The sequence below is a fragment of the Mchenga conophoros genome, linkage group LG5, assembly GCF_057382185.1.
Source record: "Mchenga conophoros isolate Kocher_MC1m ecotype Shallow Benthic linkage group LG5, M_conophoros_male_GT1.1, whole genome shotgun sequence".
Taxonomy (NCBI): domain Eukaryota; kingdom Metazoa; phylum Chordata; class Actinopteri; order Cichliformes; family Cichlidae; genus Mchenga; species Mchenga conophoros.
Genome location: NC_140530.1, coordinates 9,130,095 through 9,150,588, shown reverse-complemented (window position 1 = coordinate 9,150,588; position 20,494 = coordinate 9,130,095). Strand labels below are relative to the sequence as shown.

The 20,494-nt window shown below is 42.2% G+C and overlaps 1 protein-coding gene across 9 annotated transcripts in view; it reads right to left on the bottom strand.

Moving 5' to 3' along the window:
• The window catches only part of foxp1b (forkhead box P1b), a 155,970-nt gene that overhangs the window by 97,691 nt on the left and 37,785 nt on the right, over positions 1-20,494 (bottom strand). The window contains exon 1 of one of the 9 annotated variants that reach the window (XM_085273060.1): positions 4,435-5,024. The exons of the other annotated variants lie outside the window; for them this stretch is intronic. The gene's annotated coding sequence lies outside the window, so the exon portion shown is untranslated. Of the gene's footprint in view, positions 1-4,434; positions 5,025-20,494 lie in introns of those variants that run through there. 9 annotated transcript variants of the gene reach the window in all.

Genomic DNA, 20,494 nt, shown 5'->3' with positions numbered 1-20,494 from the left:
AAGATGAAAAAAGAAAGAAGGAAACAAAATCTTATTTTTATGGTAAACTGAGAAGTGACTGTGGACCAATATCTCAGGTGAATTTGAATAAAAGCATTAAAGCATATCCAAATATGAAAAAAAGGCTCCAACTCCCTCTCCCGCTGTTCTTTTTTGCCGTTTACATTTGGCAGTCAAAAATGTGGCCGGGCATTTGTGAAAGTGTATATCTAAAGCATGCCGAACGCAGATAAAAACAACCCGGACCAACGTGCCCAGTTTCAGCGTTAATTATGAGTTAAACGCCCTTGTTGAAAACGCGAGTCAACATGCAGCTCGCTCTGAACTCTACCGAGGGTTGAACAATCATTGAAAATGGACCATTCCCACACAACTACCCTATTATTGTGATTCATTACACTTCAATTAACATATCATCAATGGAATCGTAAATCAATGGTGAGTGGTGACAAATGACAGATATTTTCAGTTTCAAACTACTAAACATCATTAATTCCCATCACCTGAAAGAGCCCCGGGAGCTAAATGAGTTTACCCAATGCATAACATCCATTTAGATAAATGTTCCATCATTTTAATGATGGAAAATTTGTACTGGAGAGAAAAGGCAACAACGGGATCCTGATAGCAGCTGTACGCCTTTTCTCCTTGTAATATAAAGCCCATCTTGTAATACCTAAACAGATAATTGTCTCCATTTCAAACAGCACAGGGTTGTAATATTGCCATTTAGAACAGTGGGGGTGCACAGATCGTAGGGTGAGGATAAACAAGCACATGCTGCTTAGCCCGGTTGGGAAAAGGGAACCCATCACACACTCCCACATTGAGATTTTAGGGAATAGAACAACTCCTGGTTGAGATAATTACCCACCAAGGTGGGTTATGTGCATGCTCAGTAAGAGGCCAAATCTAAGAAAATGAATCTAAATGCAACAATTTTAAAAGACAAAGGAAACTAAGAAGCATTTTCTAAGGTTCTCATGCAAAGTCTTGGCTGGCTGTTGCATATCTGCCGTGCCATTTGGTTAAAAAAAAAAAAAAACCAACACAACGGCACATAGGACAACAAAGTACTTTTGACATGGAAATCTCACAGTGCAGTGACACGTAAAACTGATACTAACTGCACAGAGTTACACCAGTGATACAAACAAAACAGCACTTTGTTCCACCTAAACCTTTCAGCTAAACTCGTGCAACAAACAACATCTTGGTGAGCACAGAATTCCAATAATCTGCTGGATACAAACTCAATAGAAAAATACCTGTTTGTCAGTTATAGCCTGCAGTTAGCCATTAATCTTGGACTTTCCCAAGGGGGCATGTTCCAGGCTTGTAGTAGCAAAGCTACTAAAAAAACGCATGTTCTGTCATAATTAGTTGCTCTGTGTATTTTCTCCATATTATCTTTCCAGTACAGTCACTCGGATTGTGTTTTCTTTACCTGGGTGGGTTGCTGGATTGATGACAACTCCTGGAAAGAGGTATAAAGCAAAACAAGACTTGATGTCTTGCTGATTTCTGTCAAAAATGACTCACATATCTCAGCAGCGATTGCTTAAAAGTAAAAGATAATGAGCAGGAAGCTTTGACTTTCATTAATTATATACACTTAATTGAAATATGTATTCCACTATGTTTTCATTGAAGAGGTAGTGGAATACTGATAGTGTTACTTCTGTTACTGGATGCCACTTGAAGTAGCCTGAGAAATTTTAAAAACTGGCTACTAGTATGTACAAAGACTACAATGTAAGATATACATAATGAAATGATACAAAAATGAACATTACATTTTTAAGTTAATTATGCATGAAATTTTTATTTGTGCCGCTACGAGACCTTTTTATTAGCCCGATAGCTTTCAGGTGATCCATAAAAATGTTTCCATTTTGTATGCAAATACCACAGGGCTTCATTGTAGTCATGGTGGGAAAAACATGCAAACACCTTATTTTCAGAGGAAATGGAACAATCAGAAGGGTTTTTTGCTATGGTAATGAACGGCTGTGGTTACATGTGAGTGTGAACAAAGACTCATTTTATTCTGTCCACAAACCTGTGAAGTGGACTTTCCTATTTTTTGAAGGGGTCACGGCTTCACAATATGCTCTCTAGTCACAGGTATGTTATCAGTGCCTTTGGCTTTGTTGTAAGATTGCATGTTCAAAATATGAATTAATACCCCTCCACTGAAACGCACCCAATCCCAACAAAAGGCCTGCATTCACTGTGGACAGCTCTTCAGCTCCTCTAATGGACAGGCTCTCCTCTCTCTTCACACCGTGCAGACAAAAAGATGAGGGCCCATGAATATTTACCACTAAGTAAAGTTATTCCATTAATTACTCTAAGCACGCTTAATACTATATCTGTGGCTACTTCTGTGGCGGCTTGTTAATGAACCTTCACATATCATTACCATATTAATTAATGCTCAACTCAATGGTTGTCAATAGGAGGCTGCCAGAGTTGTCTCGTGGTTCTTTACAGCCCATCCTGCATGTTTGGTCCACTTAGCATCAGCATCTGAATAATTCTACAGCATCTATTTATCATGCCAGGCTATAATAGTCTGTTTGAATCTAAACAAAAAAAGTTGAGATACTGGTTTAACGTAGCTAAAAGCATTGTGTAAATAAAATAGTGTGTAGAAGAGTTGTAGTTGTGTAGAGTCACTGATATGCAGGGTCACTGGTATTTGTTTTTAGGGTGTGTGCAGGAGATTTTCCTAGTCACTGTCTGTGCAATGAAACACAGGAAAATCTAAAGCATGACTCACTTCTCAACAAACGCAGCTGCTTACTGTATGATCTGATCTGCCAAAAGGGCTGACTGCACACTATTTTCCCCCTCTTTTCTTCTGGGCTTTTATTAAGAAGGACTGATTAAATGAAAACCATGGCTAAGTCTCATAAAGTCTAAAAAGTCAGCATTTTAAAAAAGTGGAGAAAAATGCATTGTTGTGTTTTTTTCTTTTTAATGTGATTGGCAGGATCAGGGCGTTATATTGTAACACCCACACAGACTGTAAACAACAGCACTTTCTGACACGCAAACAGACTCAAAACCCACCAATTAAACCCAACTTCAATCCAGCCAGCCCTTATTCTGGGTGCTTATTTTCAGATTCTCTTTTTCTAAGCTTAAAAGGCAACAGTGCAGTCTGGTGAATGTCAGGCCTGTCTGATCCCCCAGATTCTTTGGACCTGCCCTCACGTTTTGCTGAGCTAAGAACAAAGTACACAGAGCGCAGCTTTTCTCCATGGAGTGCTTTGCTGTCTTAATATTAACGAAGTGGACCCAAAACAAGCAAGGACAAACATTTCTTTACACTATTCAAATGTGCCCACTGAATATAAAATGTGTCATCGACCACTGAATGCATGCCGCTGTTTACTGATCCATCAGAGAATCGCACTTTGTTTATTATTCTGTCAGCAGAGAAGTCACAGCCAGTGCAGTTCAGCATCCACGGTCAAGAAAGGTTTCACACTTAACATGCAAAATCAGATCAGGCCGGTCGAAATGTTTAACCCCGCTCCTGTATGTACAGCAATGTACAGCACAGCACACACGGCCAGAACATTATGCAATCCCATTTTTACAACAAACCCCTTTCCACCCTGTCAAGCAGGAGGACTGTCAATTCTACCCAGCCATATCAAGTTACCACTCTCGCCCAGGTCCCAGCTCCTCTCCAACCACAGATCCTGTGCGCTATTAATATCAATAAGCTGCAGATTCCATTTCCCCAGACAAAGACAAAGGGAGAACAAGATGCGATGAGTGAGGGGAGGAACTAATACCCTTACGCATCGTGGGGTTAGTAGTCACTCTCACCTCCAACCCTGCTGCACTGAACAAAAGGAATATTTTGCACATGTAAAGCCGGACAATGTCAACTTTAACTAATAGGTCATATATTTTCCAATCATTTGTGGCTGTTTTTAACTGGGACAGCACAACACACACCCCTCAGTACTGCTGCAGCTAACGTTCCTTGAGGTTTCCTTGAGTCTTTTTTTGTTTGTTTGTTTGTTTGTTTGTTTGTTTTGCACGTCTATCTTAAAGAATTTAGATTTAATTCTGTTTGCCAGAGCATGAGCAGAAATGAACAAATTAACAAAATGATTCATTGCTTGTTTCATCTCTTTAGAAAACTCTCTAAACACTCGAATACTTCACTGAATTCACCCTTTTGCAATCTTACACTGTACGGCAATTATTATACATGTTGAGTAGCATTGTATTATGACCAATAGAGAAAGGCATTGCCATCTACACCCTATACATAAAATCTGTCAATCACTTACAGAACACACCTACAAAGACGCTCGTACAGACTCGCAGTCATGGAGCACTGTGCCATAAAAGGAATGACGAGGAGGAGAAAACAGTGTAAAGATAATATAATCTTCACAGACTTACCTTCCAACAGTTAAACAGACTTTCATCATGTTTACAAAACTGTATATTCATTCATATTTCCTCCAAGCACTGAGTGTTTGAAATCCACTTCGGAAGAAGAGGAGAAAGCTGGCGGTGAAAGTAGTCTAAGTAGTAATGAGGTAGTCAAGTGAGTTTGCATGTGTGTATAAGAGAGAGTGAAAGAGAGAGAGAGAGAACTAGCCTGGCCAGACGGAAGAGCTGAGAGGTACTAAAGGTATGTGGTCAAAACACAACAAAAGTCGGCGCCGTGCTCTAAATTAAACATGCAGGAAGAGGCCCGTTTGCATAAACACAAACACTCAGCAAATGAAGAACTAGCACGGAGCAGACGCCTGCTGGGAGCCCTACCTGTCCTAGCCTCTTTTAATTAGACAAGAGCATACAGAACAAATGAACATCAGCGAGGTCAAAAAAACAGAACAGGAAAAACAAAAAAGAAAAAAAAAAAACTTCCTCATGCCTCTGATGACACGAACAGAGGATTTCCCAACAGTTACACAGAAGGCACTTGACTTTCTCTACACTTTGTCAAACACCATACATGAGCATTTTACTTTTACATCCACACAGCTAATTACTTCATCAATAGGCACTCTGCAAGGCTGAGGATAAAATTCTGACTAAATAAAATGTACCAGTCTAAAAATGTCACCAGAGCATGAAGTCTTCAACATGAAACTACTTAATTACAACCTAAAATACTAATTAAATTTTTAAATATCAAATTTAATTAATGTAAGTAGGTCATTTTTTGGTGTGGGCTTTCATTAAATGATGTCCTCGATTAAAATGAAAGTACACCTTGTGATCTTCTTGTTCTTCCTTACATATGCTTCTCTTCTTCCCACCCCCTGGTGGAAAACCTGAATTTTAGCAGGGAGGAAAAAGTGATTTTTACGAACATCCATCGTCCAATGCCTTTCTTCCTAAAGACACTGCTGTTCCCACTCTCCTCTCTACACCCCTGATCCCTCCCCCACACCTTCTTATTTGCTTCATCTGTTTCTTGGGCCAGGAATGCAGAAGTTTGTGCTGTAAGTGGGAAGCTCCTGAAAAAAGCGAGAGAAAAGAAAATCCTATCTTAGTAAAAACAAAACAAAAAGAATGGAAGCTGAGCCCCTCCAGAAAGTCTAGAGAGAAGCATCAGATGCTGAGTGACACATACTGATGTGGCCAGTCAAAGATGCAATTTTCATGTGAAACCCTCTCAAATGGATCAGGGGAAAAGGAGGGGCTAGGGGTGAGGTGACACAAGTTGACAGGAGAGGAGCGAGAGAGAGAAATTGAGGGGTGAGAGAGGGTAGGATAGAGGGAAAAAGAGCAAAAATGAGACCTCGGGAAAATAAACAGGGTGTTGGGTTTCAAAGGCAAGGGGGACACAGGCATTCCATTGTTCAAGCCAATTATCAGTAGAAAATAATAACAACAGATGGATCCAGAGCGGCCAACTTGTGCCGGAGCACCGTAGCGCTGGAGAACAGATGATGAAATGTGAGAGTGCTGTTGGAGGGGCAAGAGGGACAGGAGGGGTGGGGAGGTGCTGCTGCCCTACACACACACACACACACACACACACACACACATATAAAGTGACACACAGCTCCTCACACCAGATGTGAACTTCTACAAGGACAGCATAATATGTGCTCTCTGGCCACCATTTGTACCGTACAATAGTTTAGTCAACAGCACCACGTGTTCAAAAGGGGCATCTGAAGTCAGATGACACATATGGCCCCCGTGTTGCCATGTGATAAATTCAAATCTGTGCATTCCTTTGGTGCTCAACAAAGCGGGGTCATTTGTTGGTGAACACATGCTTGTTGCTGTAACAACAATAAAGCATGTAATACACAGAATGAACATGCATTTTATTTATTTATTTTTCTTTCACTCTGATGACCTCCTGTGATGTTGTCATTTGATGTTTTACAGCATATTTTATGTTCACAGGAAGAACAGAAAGCTTCACTAGTGCAGCGGAGGCAGACCTCATTGACTCTGGCTTCATTCACAGATCCCTCATATCATCCATGGACTGACAGGCAGCGGAGGGGGCTTGCAACCTTAAAACAAAACCAATTCTCTGTGTGTCCTGTCAAGGGTGGGAGATGTCTGCAGATAGCAGTACAAAAGATCTGCCCTTCCTTTCCACAAGAAAAGAGAAGTTTTCATTTCATTAACTCCAGACTAAAGCGTAATTATCTCCCTGCAGACCTTAATCACCAGCAGAAGGATAATAGAACAAAAAGCAGTTTCTTCTTCAGTCATTAAAGTTTTTTTTAATGTTGTTGTTCTTTTTTCCTTTCCTCCGCACTTTAGACGAGTCCATCAAACAATGCAAAAGATTAATGGGGGCTGGATTAAAGTCTCATTTTCAAAAACTGTTAGTTAAGGAGGTTAAAAGATTTTGGCCGATTTGCTTGAATGCGTCATCTTTGGCTCCTTTTTATCAGGCGGTTTGACCTGTTGACCAGCAGGGGCTTTGGGTTGGCTCTGAAAGGATCACGATGTTGGATCAATAAACGATTCGATTAAAAGTGGTAGAAAAAAAAAGCAAATATAATCAGTCTGAACACCAAAACACCTCTTTACAATTGTATATAATCTAAATGACTAGCATTGCTTGAAGCTGCTTGTGATATTATGCCGTGAATGAAAAATCCCAGGAGGATTGTATAGACGGATTTCTGCAGCAGGAAGAAAAAAAGAATGGAAAACTTTGCCTAGATTTAATTAGCTCATGAGAAATAATTGCCATTAGCAAATCCCGTCAAATGGGGTTGAGGCATTTTGCTGTAAAAAAAGAAAAAAAAAGTCATATTTTTGGATGATGAGGAGACAAAGGGTTTTCAAACAGGAACTGGCGGGCCATCAGCCGTTTAGTGCACTGACACTGGGGTCGAGTTAATTAGACTATTGTCATTTTAATCAGGACAGCACGGCGGCCATCACTTCCTGAAAGAGCCAGTGGACTTTAAACAGCTGAGGGATTTTTGTGTACGTGTGTGCATGCGTGTGAATGTATGCGCATGCACTGCATGTGTGTTGGGCCTGAGGTGTCATCCGGCTATGGGTTATGGGGTATGGTCTGGTTCCCTCACATGCTTAGAACATTAATGAGCTGGAGACACACCACGGAAACAAAGGACCCTGAAGGATCACCAGGGGAAACTACTCGCCTCTACTCTACTCATGTCTCAGTTCATTTGAAAATAATTTAAATATCAAATATTTGAAATAATTTGCTTCTCCCTGGCTATCAGATTTTGAATAGGGAGTCTTTCATGTCTTCGTTATTATGTTCTTCACTAGCATTAGCATTTAAAACATAATTAATGTAACCATATTTTCGAGGTGCTTACCATTATGTTAGAATAATGGTTTATTTTTGTCTGATTTCCATATTTTATAAATACAATGGGACGATCGTAATAACAAACCCAAAGAATGGCAAATGATAGATCAAATCTTTGCTGAATATCATTAATCTAAAGAGAGTTTTAATCAAAACTGACAAAAGACTAGATTTAACCTGCTCAAGGCTTGCATGATGAAACTCACTTTGTGCCACTCTTTGTGAAAAACAGATAAAGAATGGTCGGTCGTATTTAGCCACCAGGCTTCGGAGCAAAAGTTGGGGGTGGAGCAGAATAACTCGAGCTGTCAGTGGAGCGCTGCCAATCAGTGGAGGTGATAAGGGGACCAGCTTAATGTTAACAACAAAACATCTTTGTGACTTTTCCCCTGGCCATAGTTCAGGTCATCTGTGGACAAGGTCACAAAGGTAACCTGGAGACAAATGCTGGTGAACTTCCCCCCGTGACACCGCCGCCAGCCCCGGGGGCAGGGCTGGCCAATGACATTAGCCAAGCTTCTGAGTACAAAGTAGACTCCTGCAATATTTCACATTCCCCAACCTCAAGGGAAGCTGCATTAAAAGAGGCTGGAGCGGCCCTGGCACATTTGGCTCTGTGTCACCACTACTATGTCTGTTTATGATTATATTAATGGTTCTGTAAGTTCATCGTTTTTAACATTAGTCATTAATATTTCACAGGGAGTTAATATTAATCTGATCAGAAATTATCTTCCTTCAATAATTCAAAATTCACATTAATAATTCAATAAAAAGAATGTTCTGCATAGTTGAGAGGGGGAAAATGAAGATATTCAATAACTAGAAAAGTCGCAATACAGCCCCAACTTGGCTACAGCGTAGCAGCAGAATGTAAAAAGCCACGAGCAGCTTTAATGCAATGCAGCTTGTTAGCAGGAACTAAGGTAACCTTGGTCAACTTAATATGAGTTGTAATCCAGATTAAATAGACTGACTAACCCGGGACCAGAGGTTGCTGTATCCACTTGTGTACATTCAGAGATAAAGAAGAAACGCAGACAGTGAAGTCTCTGTGCCATTAGAAGCGCTGCACCATCCAAGTTCTTCAATAAGAGATTTGCAGGGATTAGACTGTGAAATAAAGACCTAATCTTTATTTGACAGGGAAGCCAATCTCTGGCTCACTGGTCAACCCCCTTGTGGCAGGCGCCTCTTTCACAACTCACTTTCACTGTTACACACCTCAGGCTTATTTAAAACCACATTTAGGCTGCACACTCTAGCCTGTATGAGGTCTCAATGTAATTATCATACGAAAAAGACAAAAAAAAAAAGAGATGAACTGTGAGCAGAGGCACAGAGGCAGAAAGACTTATTCCACAAACGACATCCAGTGTCTTACCTGCATGTGAGTGCATTGTGAGAGCAGGTTCCTTTGGTAATTTTCCTTTTTCAGCTGGCCTAAGCTGTGCCTGATTAAAAATCTAACCAATTTCCATGTGCAGTTCAATGACAGATGGAAAGAGATATTTCATGGAGATGTATAGTCGAGACTGATAAACTATTAATCACACTGCCGGACAATGACACCAGCTAAATTTAAACGCAAAGTGAAAAGGCGTCAAGTAACAGCCTCCCTTATTCCTTAAATTATTCATTACAGGGAGCTGTTATTGGACAGCAAATAGAATTAAAGCTCACAGATTCCACTTAATTACAGTACGTGTTGATGGTGGCTACAGATGTCACAGTTTGGACTGGCAATCCTTCACTAAGTTTAACCCTGTCAGACAGTGACCACGGTCGACTCCTGTCCTGCTGTCTTCTTTTCACCATCCCTCTGTATCTGTGTGCTGTATATTTCTAATATAAGAGAAATATGTTAATAACATATCTAAAATTATCTCAAGTGAAATCTATTCCTCACGGCCCTTTTCTTCCAAACCAGTGTGCTGCATATTTGCAAATCTGTTGTTTGATATGCACAGATTTGAAACTTAATAACAAAATTTTATTACAAGAACAAAAAGCAGAAAAAGATGGGGGGGGGGGGGGGGGGGGGGGGGGGGGGTATTTATAAATGTTGTGGTCCTATAGTCTGTCCTGCAGGGCAGCACTGACTCTGCCGTTCACATCTTTGCAGTACTGTCAACGGCACATGCAGCAGAGGCGCATCACAGCTGAGCAGACAGTGGTGCAGAGTGAAGAAGTGTCCTCATGGTAAAGCATCAGTTAACAGTCAACAACCTCATTATCAGGGTATCTACAGCTATAAGCAAGTTAAATTTCAGACTTTGTACGACCTTCTTGTAACCCACATAAAATGGGGGTACCACTTTAAGGACTGATATGAGGAGAGATGGACAGCCTGCCCAACCAATCGAAATGCACAGGTCCCAGTATGTTTTGACCAATGGGAGAGCAGTCTGCCGCTGTATGTCCCACCTACGTGCTCTGTGTTTGCTGCTATGTGTGGAGGTAGTCGCGTGCTGGCAGGAGAAAAGAGAGACTGAAGCTTTTGAGCTGGAAAAAAAGTATTAGATATAAGTTGCAACCAACTGTGTTGCACATAAGTTCACTGGTTATCAGCTACCTTTCATGTTAAAAGTAGCCACAGTGAGTAAGCAGGCAAATGCTGCATTTTTCTGGTGACTTTAAAAAGTACCGCGTGGAGCTAAACTGTTAGCCTTTGTTAGCTCTGGTTGCTATCAACTGCCTGGGAGTTCATCTCAATCTGCTTCCAGAAGTAAGGTAACACTTGAAGCGCAACTTATGTTTATTTTTCCTTCATGTCGTATTACGGTTATTAAAGAGAAAACATGTCCTGTTACGTTATTTAGAGCCCTGCATTTTCCGACCGAGAGACACTATGCCATTGTCTTCGGCCGTGATGCGCTGAGATCGGTCAGGTTTTTTTTGTATGCTGAATTGTTCCTGAGGTGGATTCCTCCGGTGAAATAGATGGCGAGCCTTCCCACCTGGACTTAGAGAGACTGAGATTCGCTTCTTTTCCACTTGATGATCTGCTGCACCTTGCGGTGTGGTAGGACTGTATCACTCACACTTTCACGCACAGCTGGTTATACATAAGACCACTGACTGACATTCTTTCATCCCTATTTTCTTTCACACCCTAGGAATTTTTTGGACTTTACCCCTTGGACATTTTTTATTTGGGACTTTAAATAATGAGCTGTTGTGTAGAGCATTCTCCACATGTGAAAAGAGTGTGAGATTTTCATTTGAATGTACATTGGATTTGTGTAATCTGTTTCTATAAGAGTTAAGGAGTCAGGTTACTAGGGTGCACCCGAGCATTGAAACCCGAACATTGAAAACCAAAAATAACACTTGGCCAAGTCATTGCTTTAGTAGTTTGTGTTTTACTTTTCTTTTAATTGTTGTAAGTTTCCTTTCTACCATTGTAAAGTGTCTTTAACCTGTGCTTGTCAACCTTATGGTTTATGTCACTAAAGTTGGCTGGTTCTTTTGAGTTACATTCTTGTCTCTGTGTCTCATTTGAACACACCCCTGTGCTCCTATAGTCGAGCCTATTGGCCCATTGATATATTCTTTTCAACAATTCCCCTTACTGTGTTACAGTGAGAGCTTTGGCGAGCCAGCCAGGAGCATGGTTGTGTGTGTTTAAGTGCTAGACAATTTGTGTGTGGTGTTTAAAAGTGCTTAATCTGAGCTATAACTTCTAGAGAGAAAATGGATGTTGTGCTAAGTGAATCCGTCAGAATTCCCAATTCTGTAGTTGTTAGTGGGATCACAGGATCAGAGACTGATGAGGAAGTGTCCACTTTCCTCCAAAAATATGGTTCCATCAACCGTTACTTTCGTCTAGACGATCCTGAGTCAGATTACCATAAGCACATGATCATCAAGTTTACACATGAGACTGCCATGCACACATTGGAGCCACTGTTACCTCTGCGGCTTCCAAGTACAACCCAAGCAGGCATCGTGTATGAGTTAAAGGCCTTAGGAAGTGTTTACTCCCTTGATGCCAGAAACAAAGCCACTAAAATGTACATGGAACAGCTCCGTGAAATTGCCAAACTGAGTGGAAATTCATTAGAGGAGATGTTAAAGGAAGAACTTAAAAATCTGGTTTCATCGGCAGGAAGTGCTATTTCCCAGTCATCTCAAACTGGTCCAGAATCCTCAACTGTACAGAGCCCACTTCCACAGAAAGACTTAACCAGCAAGGGAGACGTTTCATTTTCTGAGGACCCTCAATCAGGTGTACCTCTAGACTCCACAGTTTTGACATCACCAAATAACGCAAGTAAATCTCTTACCTCTCCCAATTTCAGTGAAAACCTGACTGATTTCAGCCCCTCACAGACTCTTCCAGCTTCTTCTGGGGCCGCTTCTAGCCCCATAATTTATGTTAATCCAACTGCTGTTCAGCGAGTAGTTGTTGAGCATGTAGTGCGCAGCAATGAGAGCTCACCCCAGTTCGCATCATCTGGTAGACTCAGGGCTTATTCGGGCAAGAGCCCACGTCCTAGCCATGAGGCAGATTATGATACGTGGCGAGCTAGTGTTGAAATCCTTATTAGAGATCCTTCTGTGTCTGATCTGCACTGCACACATCGTATACTTGACAGTCTGCTTCCTCCTGCTTCCGAGATGATTAAACATCTGAGTCCACAGTCTAGACCCTCTGCTTATCTTGAGTTGCTTGACTCTGCCTACGGAACAGTCGAAGATGGTGATGAGCTGCATGCTAGGTTCATGAGCACATTTCAAAATGATGGAGAGAGAGCTTCTGTTTTCCTGCAGAGGCTGCACACTGCATTAAGTAGAGCCATGAGACGTGGTGGTGTGTCCGCTCATGATTTTAACCAACAGCTCTTAAAGCAGTTCATTCGAGGTTGTTGGGAGAATGCACTAATAATCGATCTTCAGCTAGAACAAAAAAAAGAAAACCCACCTTCCTTTGCAGAGCTGCTGCTTCTTCTTAGGACAGAAGAAGATAAACAGGCTGCAAAACTGAGCCGCATGAGGCAGCATTTTAGTCATGCTAAGTCTGCCCAAAACTCTAGAAAGCAGCACGCCACGTCACACGTGCAACTCGCACACACCACCAATAATCTGGTGGACAAATCTGATCTTGAGACGCTAAAGCAACAAGTTGCTGACCTCAGCATTCAGCTTAACAGTCTTGTATCTGAGAATCATAAGACGAAACAACCTAAGCAGCAAAAAGCGAGGTCCGTCACACCTGACACCCACGGTGTGAAACCAAAAGTGGCCAGTCAGCATCCCTCCACATTTAAAGCTAACAGTAGACCACGTCCATGGTACTGTTTCCAGTGTGGGGAGGATGGCCATGTCGTCTCAGTTTGTGATAAAGCGCCAAACCCTTCCCTTGTAGCAGCTAAGAAAAGACAGCTGAAAGAAAAACAGGCTGCTTGGGAAGCCTCTAATGCTTCTCGAAGTGAGGCACATTTAAACTGAAGCCTACTCCCATAGAGGGACATATGGGAGTGGAGTCTTGCAATGTCAGTCCCAAAATCCTGAAACCTGCCATTAAAAACGTTAAAGTGGAAGGATCAAAATTTCCACATGGCCTTGTAGGAACTAAGACCACAGCTCAAGTAACTATTGCAGGAAGAGACACAAACTGTCTTTTGGACACGGGTTCACAAGTCACAACTGTACCCCAGTCTTTTTATGAAGAACATCTTGCAGATCTGACCATTCATCCCTTAAATGAGTTGCTTGAAGTGGAGGGTGCCAATGGCCAGTCTGTCCCTTACTTAGGATATGTTGAGCTTACCATCACCTTTCCTAAAGAGTGTGTAGGCTCTGATATTGATGTTCACACTCTGGCCTTGGTTATCCCCCATCTCCGCTCTACAGCCCATGAGCAGGTACTCATAGGCACAAACACCCTTGATGCCCTCTATGCTAATTACCAGAAGCTTTCACCCTTTCAGCCTTTGTTTAATGGGTATCAAGCAGTTCTCCAAATACTTGAGATGCGACAAAGAAACTTTAACTCTGGTAGCCTTGGTTGTGCAAAACTGACAGGTAAGATGCCTGCAGTCGTTCCTGCAGGACAGACTGTTGTCCTGGAGGCCTCTGTCAATGTAAATCCCGTGAACATGCAAAGAGATGCTGTCCTTGAACATCCTTCAGCTTCTTCACTACCAAATGGCTTGCTAGTTTCAGCAATTGCAGTCACTTTACCACGCAAACGTCAGTGTCTTCTCCCTGTCGTAGTGAGAAATGAAACCAACCATGACATTGTCATACCCCCCAAAACACCTTTGGCAGATGTTAATGCTATCTTGCAAGTGCTACACAAAGAGCAAACTGTCAGAGAACCAGACTGCTCTAAATTTCAAGCTAAGTCTTCCTCAGAACTCAGCTTTGATTTTGGAGATTCGCCCTTACCCACTGAATGGAAGGAACGAGTTACAAACATGTTAAACGACATGCCAAATGTCTTCTCTCAGAACGAATTGGACTTTGGACACACTGACAAAGTCAAACACCATATCAAACTCAGTGATGAGACACCCTTTAAACAAAGAGCACGTCCCATACACCCCAATGATGTGGATGCTGTGAGACAACATCTACAGGAACTCCTTGATTCTGGTGTTATACGAGAATCTGAGTCCCCGTTTGCTTCCCCCATTGTTGTCGTTCGTAAAAAGAATGGCTCTGTTCGTCTGTGTGTAGACTACAGAAAGCTGAACCTGCAGACCATCAAAGATGCTTATGCCCTTCCAAAATTGGAAGATGCATTCAGTGCTCTTGCGGGTTCTAAGTGGTTTTCGGTCCTAGACCTCAAGTCTGGATACTACCAGGTTGAGATGGAGGAAGCAGACAAGAATAAGACCGCATTTGTTTGCCCACTTGGATTTTGGGAATTTAATAGGATGCCCCAGGGGATCACAAATGCGCCTTCGACGTTCCAGAGATTGATGGAGAAGTGTGTAGGAGATGTGAATCTCAAAGAGGTTCTGGTGTTCATTGATGACCTGATTGTCTTCTCATCATCCCTGGAGGAACATGAACAGCGTTTGAAACATGTCCTGCAACGACTGATGTCATATGGCTTGAAACTGGCACCAGAAAAGTGCAAATTCTTTCAGACCTCGGTAAAATACCTTGGTCACATTGTTTCCGCAAGAGGAGTAGAGACTGACCCTGACAAAGTTGAGGCCTTAAAGACCTGGCCCATCCCCACAAATCTTAAGGAACTTCAGTCCTTTTTAGGATTTGCTGGATATTATCGAAGGTTTATTCAGGGGTACTCTGTCATTGTCAGACCACTTAACGAACTAACCTCGGGCTACCCACCAATTAGGAAGCGGAACAACAAGCCAAGGACACACGCAAATTCAGAGTATCGCAACCCAAAGGAACCCTTTGGTCAGCGTTGGACACCTCAATGTCAGGAGGCCTTTGACCAAATAATAGCAAAGCTAACCTCCGCTCCAATCTTGGGATTTGCAGACCCCCAGCTTCCATATGTTTTACATACGGACGCCAGTACCATTGGCCTTGGTGCTGCCTTATATCAGGTACAAGATGGACAGTCCAGGGTCATAGCTTTTGCAAGTCGTGGTCTTTCAAAGAGTGAGAGGAAGTACCCAGCCCATAAGCTGGAGTTTTTGGCCCTTAAGTGGGCAGTCACGGAAAAATTCTCTGACTACCTATATGGTACAGACTTTGTAGTAGTGACTGACAGCAACCCTCTTACATACATCTTGACCTCTGCAAAGCTTGATGCAACAGGGTATAGGTGGCTGTCCAGTCTTTCCACCTATTCATTTAGTCTTCAGTACAGAGCGGGAAAACAAAATATGGATGCTGATGCGCTCTCGCGTCGTCCTCACAGTCCACCAGAGGATGATTATGCATCTAAGAAGGAGAGTGAGAGAATCCGGCAGTTCACACTGTACCATCTGAGCAACCCTGAGAGTCCAGAGACTGTTCCCTTGGATGTAATTCAGGCTATTTGTGAGCGCCATATGGTCACCTCAGCCGTAGCTAATGTTGGATCCACCACTTCTGGGTTGACCTTAGTTGAATCCCTCACTCACCAGTCCACAGCTATTCCCGACTGCTTCCAACAGGAGCAAGTGGATGGGCTTCCCATTGTCCACTCAATTTCTGAGAAGGAGTTGAGGCAAAAGCAGACATTGGACCCTGCTATCAATGCAGTGATTGTACTCTTGGAGACTGGCGAAACTCCACCTCCCAGCCTTAGGTTAGAGCTACCAGAACTTCCCCTGTTACTCAGAGAGTTAAATCGGCTTGAAATACAGAACGGGGTGCTCTACCGTAAGCGGCAAGATGGTCCCAACACCTCATATCAGCTTGTGCTCCCTGAGGAGCTAAGAGCCACAGCACTTACAAGCCTTCATCATGATATGGGCCATCTTGGAGTCGAACGAACAGTAGACTTGGCAAGGGCCAGATTTTATTGGCCGAAAATGCACATGACCATAGAAAAAATGGTCAAATCTTGTGAGCGATGTATTCGTCGAAAAACACCTCCAGAGAAAGCTGCTCCATTGATAAACATTAAGACCTGCAGACCTCTCGAACTAGTGTGCATGGACTTTTTATCAATAGAGCCAGATCGCTCAAACACGAAAGATGTATTGGTCATAACTGACCATTTCACAAAGTATGCTGTGGCAGTGCCAACTCCAAATCAACGAGCACAGACTGTAGCAAAGTGTCTCTGGGACAACTTCATTGTCCATTATGGTTTTCCCGAAAAGCTTCTTAGTGATCAGGGTCCTGACTTTGAATCAAAGACCATCAAGGAACTCTGTGAACTTACTGGCATGAAGAAAGTGCGTACAACCCCCTACCACCCTAGAGGGAATCCGGTTGAGAGATTCAACCGCACTCTTCTCCAGATGCTTGGGACACTGGATCGGTCAGATAAACTCCACTGGAGAGACTTCGTCAAGTCTCTGGTACATGCTTATAATTGTACGAAGAGTGACGTGACTGGATTTTCCCCCTATGAATTGATGTTTGGGAGGCAACCAAGACTGCCCATTGACTTAATCTTTAGGTTGCCCACTAATGCTACTAAGCAGACTCATTCCCAGTACGTCGGTAACCTAAAATCTCGCTTGGAAGAAAGCTACCGGATTGCCACAAATAATGCACAAAAGAATGCAGGTCGCAACAAAGCCAGATTTGACCGACGAGTGGTTGAATCAACATTGCAGAGTGGAGACAGAGTTCTTGTACGAAATGTGAAGCTGCGTGGAAAACATAAGCTGGCAGATAAGTGGGAAACGGATGTTTACATTGTCCTTAAGCGAGCTGGAGAAATGCCGGTCTACACAGTTAAACCTGAGGGTAAAGATGGACCTGTGCGGACTCTACATCGTGACTTGCTTCTCCCATGTGGATTTCTGTCAGCAGCTGCAGAACCCGAGACAGTCAAAACCCATCCAAACAGGAGACCCAGAACAAGGCAGTGTTCTGTTGTCGAGGGGGAAGATGAAATTCCCTCTGATATGGATGATGTATCTGATTGGACATTTCGCCCTCTCATTACATCAAAGTCCGACGTATATGTCCCAGTACATGAAACTCACAAGTTGAGTAAACCTCCTTGTGTGGTCAGACAATCAGCAGAACCAGAGGTGCCTACAGTTTCACTTCCACCTGATCCTCCTGCCACTAAATCCCTTGTAGAGGAAGGTGAAGGAATGATTCAGGATGTACCTGACCGTGACAACTCACCTGAACGTGACAACTCACCTGAACGTGACAACTCACCTGAACGTGACAACTCACCTGAAGCAAACATATTGCATGGGCTTGACTCAGCCAAAGGACTTCCTCAAAGTTCAGAATTGCAGCAGTCTGAGGAAGCTCCTCAAGATGATGGGACGAGCTCTGATGCAGCATGTGAAGAAGGATTAAGTGATGTGAACAGACCTGTTACTGAACAGCCTGAACCTGTGATGATCCAGAATAATGGACTTCAAGATACTGAGCCATCTCTTCGTCGTTCTAACAGATTGCAAGCAAAGCCCAAGAGACTGCATTATGTGACACTTGGGAATCCTCTGATAACGGTGGTGAATTCTCTTTTTCAAGGCCTAAGTGAGGCATTGACTAGCTCTTTAAATGGATTTGAAGATCCAACTAGTAATTATGTTGGAAAGGTCAAAGCAGTGTAACTCAGTGCCACCCTGCAGATGCCCAGGGACGGGCATACCATCAAGAGGGGAGGGTGTAACCCACATAAAATGGGGGTACCACTTTAAGGACTGATATGAGGAGAGATGGACAGCCTGCCCAACCAATCGAAATGCACAGGTCCCAGTATGTTTTGACCAATGGGAGAGCAGTCTGCCGCTGTATGTCCCACCTACGTGCTCTGTGTTTGCTGCTATGTGTGGAGGTAGTCGCGTGCTGGCAGGAGAAAAGAGAGACTGAAGCTTTTGAGCTGGAAAAAAAGTATTAGATATAAGTTGCAACCAACTGTGTTGCACATAAGTTCACTGGTTATCAGCTAACTTTCATGTTAGAAGTAGCCGCAGTGAGTAAACAGGCAAATGCTGCATTTTTCTGGTGACTTTAGAAAGTACCACGTGGAGGTAAACTGTTAGCCTTTGTTAGCTCTGGTTGCTATCAACTGCCTGGAAGTTCATCTCAATCTGCTTCCAGAAGCAAGGTAACACTTGAAGCGCAACTTATGTTTATTTTTCCTTCATGTCGTATTACGGTTATTAAAGAGAAAACATGTCCTGTTACGTTATTTAGAGCCCTGCATTTTCCGACCGAGAGACACTATGCCATTGTCTTCGGCCGTGATGCGCTGAGATCGGTGAGCACATGTTGTATGTCTCAGTTAGTTCATGTCTGTTTCACATTTTATCGTTGAGAAACTGAATTAATCTCAATTGTTTGATTAATAATTGTCGCATATGCGACATATATGCATATGCACTGACTTTACTTGGTTTAATGCATAGTTTATGTAAGAGAGATGTTTTATTTTTGCAAAATTGAGTATTTTTATTGCAAATTTATGTTGAATGTGATTTAAACAAAATCCTAAGTTGTGAATTATAGCTAGAACAGCATAATTAATATTTGAATTGCTCTTCTGACCCTGTCTGTTGACAGGTCAGGTTTTTTTTGTATGCTGAATTGTTCCTGAGGTGGATTCCTCCGGTGAAATAGATGGCGAGCCTTCCCACCTGGACTTAGAGAGACTGAGATTCGCTTCTTTTCCACTTGATGATCTGCTGCACCTTGCGGTGTGGTAGGACTGTATCACTCACACTTTCACGCACAGCTGGTTATACATAAGACCACTGACTGACATTCTTTCATCCCTATTTTCTTTCACACCCTAGGAATTTTTTGGACTTTACCCCTTGGACATTTTTTATTTGGGACTTTAAATAATGAGCTGTTGTGTAGAGCATTCTCCACATGTGAAAAGAGTGTGAGATTTTCATTTGAATGTACATTGGATTTGTGTAATCTGTTTCTATAAGAGTTAAGGAGTCAGGTTACTAGGGTGCACCCGAGCATTGAAACCCAAACATTGAAAACCAAAAATAACACTTGGCCAAGTCATTGCTTTAGTAGTTTGTGTTTTACTTTTCTTTTAATTTTTGTAAGTTTCCTTTCTACCATTGTAAAGTGTCTTTAACCTGTGCTTGTCAACCTTATGGTTTATGTCACTAAAGTTGGCTGGTTCTTTTGAGTTACATTCTTGTCTCTGTGTCTCATTTGAACACACCCCTGTGCTCCTATAGTCGAGCCTATTGGCCCATTGATATATTCTTTTCAACAATTCCCCTTACTGTGTTACATTCTCATCAACACTGTACACTGACCTTGTTTTTTTTTATCTGTGGATGATGTTTTTTATATTTGAAATGTATTTTTGTGAAACTAAGCCACTGTTCCTGTGGTCAAACGACTGCTTCATTTGTCTGTAGCTATGTGATATCTGATCCTGCCACCTAGCAAGTCACAGGTGCTACAATAAATAAATACATTCATTTCCTTAAACAAGCATTTTCTTCAGTAACAAATACAGCAGTTTATTTGTAACCGTAAATGAATGATTAAGAACAAGGAAATAAATAAATCTGACACAGTTCTCAAGAGCTAAAGGTTTCTACTTTTACAGAAGCACTTCTCCTGTGTTTGGGCAAGTCGACTGGACAAATACTGTATATTGGCAGTCAGTGAGTGGTTGACCTCGCTTACTGGCCTGCCCCTATGTGAATTCAATTTGGGAAATGATTAACTTGCAAACCAAGACAGTACAGATAATTTTAACATTTTCCCCAACCTTACCAGGTGCAATAGATTTTCAATAATGGCCAAATTCTGAACATCTTGAATGAACTTCACTTGAAAATGAGACGCTGCAACTGGGAATACATTTTACAAAAATGGAAAGTATAGAAAAAACATGTATCAACATGACCTCCATCAAACAAGAATAAATGGTAGTTTCAGCTAACGTCTGATTTACATTGTTTTAAAAAATATCCGTCTACATCCCAAAAGGTTGATTCTGTTCATCTGGACGTAACGTTTTCGGTGGGAGAAACGTTTCGTCACTCGTCCAAGTGACTTCTTCAGTCTCAGCTGACTGCAGGTTTCCCCAACCTTACAAACAGTGCCTGAAACTAGCACCACAGACTGAACAATGGGGAA